An 8072-nucleotide genomic window follows, 5' to 3' on the forward strand; every position below is an offset into this window, starting at 1 on the left:
GAGGGGAGTCCAGCCTGCCACTATGTCCCTAGTAGTGGGAGGGGCTAATTATGATGTAGGGAAGTGCAGAGCCGTAATGTGTAAATCTAATCTTACCTTAAGTGAGAACAGGTACATTGGATTGATTGAATTGAGATCATACATTATGAAAAGGAGCATGGAAGGAGCTTACCGCCATGAGTTGGTGGTGCTCACGTGCTTCATTAATTTACTTCATTAACTCTCTCCTCCAGAGCTTACAACACACAATTCATTGCTGGTCATGAATCCAGAACGCTGGCAAAATGGACAGCAGTATCAGATACATACAAGATAATGCAATGGATACACTGACTAACACAGTCTAAACAAATCACAAACACATGCAAAATACAGAACCTCAGAGGCATTTGGTATTTATGAGTTAGGTCACTACATTTGATCAATGTCTTCACATTTGGAAAACATGTCTGAAAAACAAAGCATTCTTTACTCTAGCTAGTTAAATTAAGCATTCAAATTAAACTGCAGAAATGATATAATGATGTCTCAAATAAATCCTGTTGTGAAAGCGTCTTTATATCCACAATGCTGTGAGGACCGAAAACAAAAGCTAGAAACAATCCCAGTACTTGTCTAGGGACTGAAGTTAAGTATAAATGCTGTCTGGAATTAATATCCAGTGTAATTTACTGTATGTTTGTTCTGTGGAGGTTAAAATGGAGCAAAAGTCATTTTCCATGTTTTCAAAAGTTAAACACCTTGATAATTGGCAGAGGAGTCTACATGTTTGTGAACTATGTTGAGTCATGATGACACTACATCAATAAATTGCAGACCCTTGTTCCCACATCACAATATTTAATCATAGACATTCCCGTCAAAAGGCCCTCTTGCCTTGACCAAGAAAAAGCAGTACATTAATGAATGAATCATGTATGAACTATTGTTTATTCAACGTTGTGGACGCACAGAGCTGAAAGACACACAAAGTCAAGTCTCTCATGAGCTCTCTTGGTTTACTCGTCTGTATACACAACATCTATGGACATCTAGCGGTCCCTTTTCCCTCTGCAAGGATTTCAATGGACCATTTGTTTAATATTATAGTCGTATAGTCTTAAACCCAACAATATAAATCAGTCATGAAAGCACCTGCATGCTTCTTTGCCCTGTAATATCTACTGTCTCTATTAACCCATGGTGGTTGACTATACTGGTTTACAGCAGAGAGGAAAGTGGTGGAGGCAGGACAGCAATACAGTGTGACTTTCAGATTCATCCAGTGTGACCTTGTAGATTGACCACTAAGTCCAACAGCTGGACATACAAGTCTTACTAGTGTTGGATCTGACGCTTGACTTGGAATATTGTCTAATACTGGAGAATAAGGAAAGAGTCAGACTCTAAATAAGGTGGGGTAGTAAGAGGAGCAAATACATCATATTGTCTGTCTGTAGACTTCTGCAGAGACAGTACAGTCTTCTAAAGTTTCTGCATTTCAAATTATTATTATTATTTAGAACTGCCACCCTGAAGAACATTATGTATCATCTGTTTCACCACACATGCTGAAATAATGTTTCTGTCATGGTTGTTAGCCAACTCTCAAACAATATCTCCACAAAGCTATCAGTTGACAAAATAAACAGCGAAAACAATTGAGGTAGCCACTCTAAAGTACAGAGAAAGAAAAGAGCTCTTAGATAATTAGCACCAGAAACCACTCTATAATCTTAAGATCATTCTCACCACTTAAAATCAGCACAGATGGTTTGTGTTATTGTGGTGAAACAGAATGAACAACACTCGACTGGATCTGATCCCCTAAATATGCTTTTCCTTTAACATGTCTTTCCTCTGTTCCTTAATATCACTGTTGATCTGACCCAGCTGGCCTAACCACTGTGTCAACATTCCACAGTTAGTCTATTGCAACGTCCAAGGATTGTTCCCAAGAACAAGCGTGAGAGATTTGTTGTCCACATAACATGTTGTACCTCCTATACAACACACCTCTCATTGATCAGATCAGGTAGTACATGTTTGAGTCAGTGAGTTCAACATTCACTTTCACTCAGAGATTCAATGTTACACATCCATCTGTTTTGACCACATGCTGCAACAACAAGAGAGGGTTTAGCACCAACGTCAAAATAAATGATGGTTATACATCCATTAGCCAGTAGCCTATATGCCACTAATTCACATATTGACAGTTTAAGCTACCGAATATAAAATCCTGGAAGCATGATCCCTGAAACATCCCAAAGCTATGATCATTTAAATAATGCATTACATTTTTGTTTGAAAAAAGAAACCCTGTAATTGCAAAATATGAAATTTAACCCTGGAGCATGGTTGCTTAACCAAACATGCTTTGTCTGGTTAGGCTTCGTCGCTGAGGAAATGTCTGGCTCACAGATTAAATTTGTTCTCTCTAGAGTCAAAGGCAAGAAAACAATTAAGTGTCTGCAACACATTTCACTGTATGCCACTTAACACAGTTTTCACATCATTGGGGCAATTGTCTGCAGAGGGCTATGAGACAAAGTCATTATTTCCAAAGTCTCGGAAAGATGGCATTGTCATTTTCCTGATTTTGAAACATTTCAATTAAGCTGCTGATGGTGTAATAAACATAATGGTGTGAGACTTCCAGTTTTGTCTTTTGTCCTGTCATGTCCCTGTCAGGAATCAGGAGGGTAACTGCTGTTGGGCCAGAGGTGGGAGGCATCGCTGACACCCAAGGGGCTTGTGTGTGTCCCCACCCTTGAGGGTCCCCCCCAACCTTCCCCTTTCATTCAGCGTCTAGCCCTTTCAAAACAAGGTGAAGTTCAGCAAAGTTTCTCTGCAGCGATGATCAAACAGTCACATCACTTATGGAGCTGGGTGACGGGGGCAGTGAATACAGATCAGCTTTAATTGTAGCAGGCCTTACTGCCACTGTCTGTCAATCAGAGCCTTTGAATTGGGGGAAATTTGCTCTGTTCATTCTGTTAAATGATGTATCCAATTAAACGTGTTAGAAATCATGATCTTCAGTCAAGGTTAAATGAAAGCAGTTACTCCTGTCAGTAAGGTGATTAAATGCTGCCTACATCAGGCACATTTTGTTCAAAATTCAAATGTTGGTCTAAAGCATGAATCTTTATTAATTATCTTGCAGTCCTGCTATATAAATGCCCGGCACATTTGCTCTTAATCACCATGTTCATTTTAAATCTTTGCTTTAGTCTCTTTATTAAAAGGGATCTCAATCCTCAAATGATAGTGTTTTACATATTCAGTGAGGAATTGTGGCCAGGTCGATTGATGTTCAAAGACGTCTTTCAACAGCAAAGATGAATCTTTTACTTGTGTTTATGCCTATAGGCTTAGTTTATTTACTTGGTATAAAAAAGGTACTAAATATATTAGTAGACAAAAATATGATTTGCTTAAAAGTAATGTTTCAAGGGCAATTACACTGAACAAAAATATAAATGCAACATGCAACAATTTCAAAGATTTTACTGAGTTACAGTTCATATAAGGAAATCAGTCAATTTAACTACATTCATTAGGCCCTAATCTATGGATTTGACATGACTGGGAATACAGATATGCATCTGTTGGTCACAGATACCTTTTTTTAAAAAGGTAGGGGCGAGGATCAGAAAACCAGTCAGTATCTGGTGTGACCACCATTTGGCTCATGCAGCGCAACACATCTCAGGCTGTTGATTGTGTCCTGTGGAATGTTGTCCCACTCCTCTTCAATGGCTGTGTGAAGTTGCTGGATATTGGCGGGAACTGGAACACGCTGTCGTACACGGCGATCCAGAGCATCCAAAACATGCTCAATGGGTGACATGTCTGGTGAGTATGCTGGCTATGGAAGAACTGGGACATTTTCAGCTTCCAGGAATTGTGTACAGATCCTTGCGACATGGGGCTATGCATTATCATGCTGAAACATGAGGTGATGGCGGCGGATGAATGGCACGACAATGGGCCTCAGGATCTCATCACGGTATCTCTGTGCATTCAAATTGCCATCAATAAAATGCAATTGCGTTCATTGTCCGTAGCTTATGCCTGCCCATACCATAACCCCACCACCAGTAGATGAGCTTCCCTGAGACGGTTTCTGACAGTTTGTGCAGAAATTCTTCGGTCATGCAAACCAACAGTTTCATCAGCTGTCTGGGTGGCTGGTCTCAGACGATCCCGCAGCTGAAGAAGCAGGATGTGGAATTCCTGGGCTGGTGTGGTTACACGTGGTCTGCGGTTGTGAGGACGGTTGGACATACTGCCAAATTCTCTAAAACGACGTTGAAAGCAGCTTATGGTAGAGAAATGAACATTCAATTCTCTGGCAACAGCTCTGGTGGACATTCCTGCAGTCAGCATGCCAATTGCATGCTCTCTCAAAACTTGAGATATCTGTGGCATTGTGTTGTGTGACAAAACTGCACATTTTAGAGGGGCCTTTTATTGTCCCCAGCACAACCAATTTTCTAATGACGTCCTTGTTGTGCATAGACCTTTGAAATCTGGTGGCAAGGTAGGAACACAGAATATTGGGCAAAATGAAAAATTATGCAATAGGAGGGAGGATAATTTTGCTTTTGTAAGATTCATTGTGCGTGGTGTTATTAATGTGCATACAGTGCCTTCAGAAAGTATTCACATTCCTTGACATTTTCTTGTGTTACAAGGTGGGATTAAAATTGATTTAATTGTCATCTTTTTGTCAACAATCTACACGGAGACATTTGAAACTCCACCTCTTTAAGGAATACCTGGGATAGGATAAAGTAATCCTTCTACCCCCTAAAAAAAAAAAAAAAAAAAAAAAAATTGTAAAGTGGTTATCCCACTGGCTATAGGGTGAATGCACCAATTTGTAAGTCGCTCTGGATAAGAGCGTCTGCTAAATGACGTAAATGTAAATGTAAATGTAAAATACTCTGTAATGTCAAAGTGGAAAATTCAAACATTTGTAAAACATTTATGAAAAATAAAACACTAATACTAATTGATTACATAAGTATTCAACCCCCTGAGTCAATACATGTTAGAATCACATTTGGCAGTGATTACAGCTGTGAGTCTTTCTGGGTAAGTCTCTAAGAGCTTTGCACACCTGGATTGCACATTATTCTTAAAAAAATTCTTCAAGCTCTGTCAAGTTGGTTGTTGATCATTGACAGACAGCGATGTTCAAGTCTTGCCATAGATTTTCCAGCTGATTTAAGTCAAAACTGTAACTAGGCCACTCAGGAACATTCATTGTCGTCTTGGTAAGCAACTCTAGTGTATATTTGGCCTTGTGTTGTAGGTTATTGTCCTGCTGAAAGGTGAATTTGTCTCGAAGTGTCTGTTGGAAAGCAGACTGAACCAGGTTTTCCTCTAGGATTACGCCTGTTCTTAGCTCTATTCCATTTCTTTTTATCCAAAAAAATTCCCAGTCCTTGCCGATGACAAGCGTGCCCATAACATGATCCAGCCACCACCATGCTTGAAAATATGAAGAGTGTTACTCAGTGATGTGTTGTGTTGGACTTGCCCCAAACATAATGCTTTGTATTCAGGACATAAAGTTCATTTCTTTGCCACATTTTTTGCAACATACACCGTCTACACGTTGTTCCTACGACAGGCGTTGCTCGGTCCCCCTAGCGAGCCTTGTTCCTCTCAATGGCTACTGCTATCTCATCCCAGGACAAGCCTAGCACTCTAATCCCCATGTTCTTGTGCTTGCAGTTCCATGATTGCAGGGAACGATGCATCAATTGCTTTGCTAAGGTACATGACCAAGAGACCAAGAGTGGCCGTCTCCTGTAGGGGCTCAGGGCCTGTCAAGAGACCTATACGATGGGAAAAGACTCCCGTCCCATACAGCTCCGATTAAGGAACTGCCCCCCGCAGTACCAGCTTGCCTCAGGGAAGCTCAGAGCTTGTGGAAAAAAAACTCTCAAGCAAGATTTTTACCACCTCAGCCACTTGTACCGTGTTGCTAACGACACCAGTGCCTCAATCCCTGGGAAGGTGAAGCACTTTACTGCCTCCGTTTTTTCAGAAGACGTTCAAGGCCTCAGCCCAAGCAATTAGAGCTCTCAATGTGACCTCTTTATTGTTGGCGTATCAGGCTGAGTTACTGGAGGAGGTGGAGAAGCAAATGAACTCGAACACCCTAGACCCAGATGCTTAGGAGATCTGAATGATTACAGACCTGAACCTCCATGCCTCCCATAGTGTCATCCAAGGCTGTGGTCGTACCATGAGCCTACTGGGAGTGGGAGACAGGGCGCTTTGGCTGAGCTCATCCAGCTTAACAGACAAAGAAAAAGTGGACCTCCTGGATGCTCCAGTGACACTCAAGGAGTTGTTCGGGCCCACAGTCATCGCCATGCGGCAGAAGTCTGACATGCACAAAAAAGAAGACGAAGCCTTCAACTTCTGCCTGCCCTGCAGATCTGGGCCCGTGGCAACCCGTTGGTTTCTGCATCTTGCCCCAGCCTCACAGCTGGGAGAGGACAACAAGCTGGCGGGGGACTAAGGTCCCTGGCGACGCAGCAGTCTGCCAAAACTCAGGTTAGGCCCCTGAACCGGGCCAAACTTGTAGGGAAGCACTCTTACGCCCCTCTAACCCTCTTAAGGGAGGTAAGAAGGGTCGGCCAACCTAGGTCGTAGCCCTGGCGGCTGAGGAGAATAGTGTGTAGGGCCTACGGCTATCTCCCCTACTTTCTCTTTTCAGGTTTAACGGTTGCTCCTCCTGGTGTGGAAGGCAGGGCTATGTTAAGACAATACCCTACTCTCTGTGCAACTTTTGTGACCGTGCTCACATGAGAAAATGGAGGAGATGCACTTTTTGTTCCCCCCAAATGCCTCCCTCCCTCAGGCTCTCCCCTCAGGTTTTCAGTCAGGGGCAGAAGTCAGCATGTTAGCCCTCCCTCTGGTCTCACAGACACATGGAGCAGGGCGGCAATGTCTTTCGCCATTCCGGTGTGGCCCATTTTCCCAGTGTCTACGACCTTTTGCTTCTGACTGCTATGGCGCAAGCTATCACAGTCAAGCCAGTTCTGGTGTGTGCCGCTGTCCTACTGCCCAGGATTAGGAATACTGCGCTGCAGTTGTTTCCTTCTTCTTTTGGCTATATTGCCTGACGTCTGACGTCATGGTGCTGGCTGCTCTGTCCCGAGACAGTCCGCTTCCCGCATCTATCCAGACTGACTTGCTGCAGCCTGGTAGAAGCGACGACCCTATGAAGGCCCAAAACACGGGGAACACGCCGTTTGGGGTGGATGAGCTGACACACCCAGGGAAAATTTGGTGATGCCGTATGCTTTCCCTCCTCATCTTCGAGCCCCTCGATGACCAGTGATTTTCCAGTCAACCCTGCTTACGACCAGTCCTGGCAGCTATCGTCATGCAGGACTTATACCCTAGCGAACAAAGCAACTCTCTATCCTCACCCGGATGCTTTAGCCTTCGGGGCATAGCCAGTGAGAGAGAAAGAAAAAAAGGAAAGAGACAGGCCCACGACTCTTGGAAAAGAATGCCAGCCCATTATGTACGCTCTCTGTTTTAGTTGGTGTGTTTTTTTTAGGAGAAGTGGTGTGAATATACAGATTGTTTCTTCCTACACTCTGTTTTCCCATGGTGCTATGATCCTTGCAGGATCTTTTGGACGGAGAGAAGGTTAATTGTTGTTCAGTGGCTGGTAGAGCACAGTCCACACATACACTTAGGGACGCCAAGGGCAGTAGCAAAGCGAAAGATCAAGGAATATTACCTCTCCACGTTTTTCAGTGGCTAGTAGCTGCTGTGAAAAGATCTTAAGCACAATAGACACATCCCAGGAAGAGCTAACAACAATGAACCTTGTCTCCATCCAAAGGATCCTGCAAGGTGCATAGGACCAGACAGGGATACAGTTTACCCATAACTGTTGTGTTGTCTCTTAGGGGGTTACGGGTAAACTATATTGCTGTCTGGGCCATGGCAGGCCGAAAAAGCGGCTAAAGGACCTTAACAGTCTCTAAGCCAGGGATCATCAACTAGATTCATCTGCGGGCCGATTTCCTTCTTGAGCAGATGGTTGG

Source organism: Coregonus clupeaformis, chromosome 23 (genome assembly GCF_020615455.1).
Source record: "Coregonus clupeaformis isolate EN_2021a chromosome 23, ASM2061545v1, whole genome shotgun sequence".
NCBI classification, from domain to species: Eukaryota; Metazoa; Chordata; class Actinopteri; order Salmoniformes; family Salmonidae; genus Coregonus; species Coregonus clupeaformis.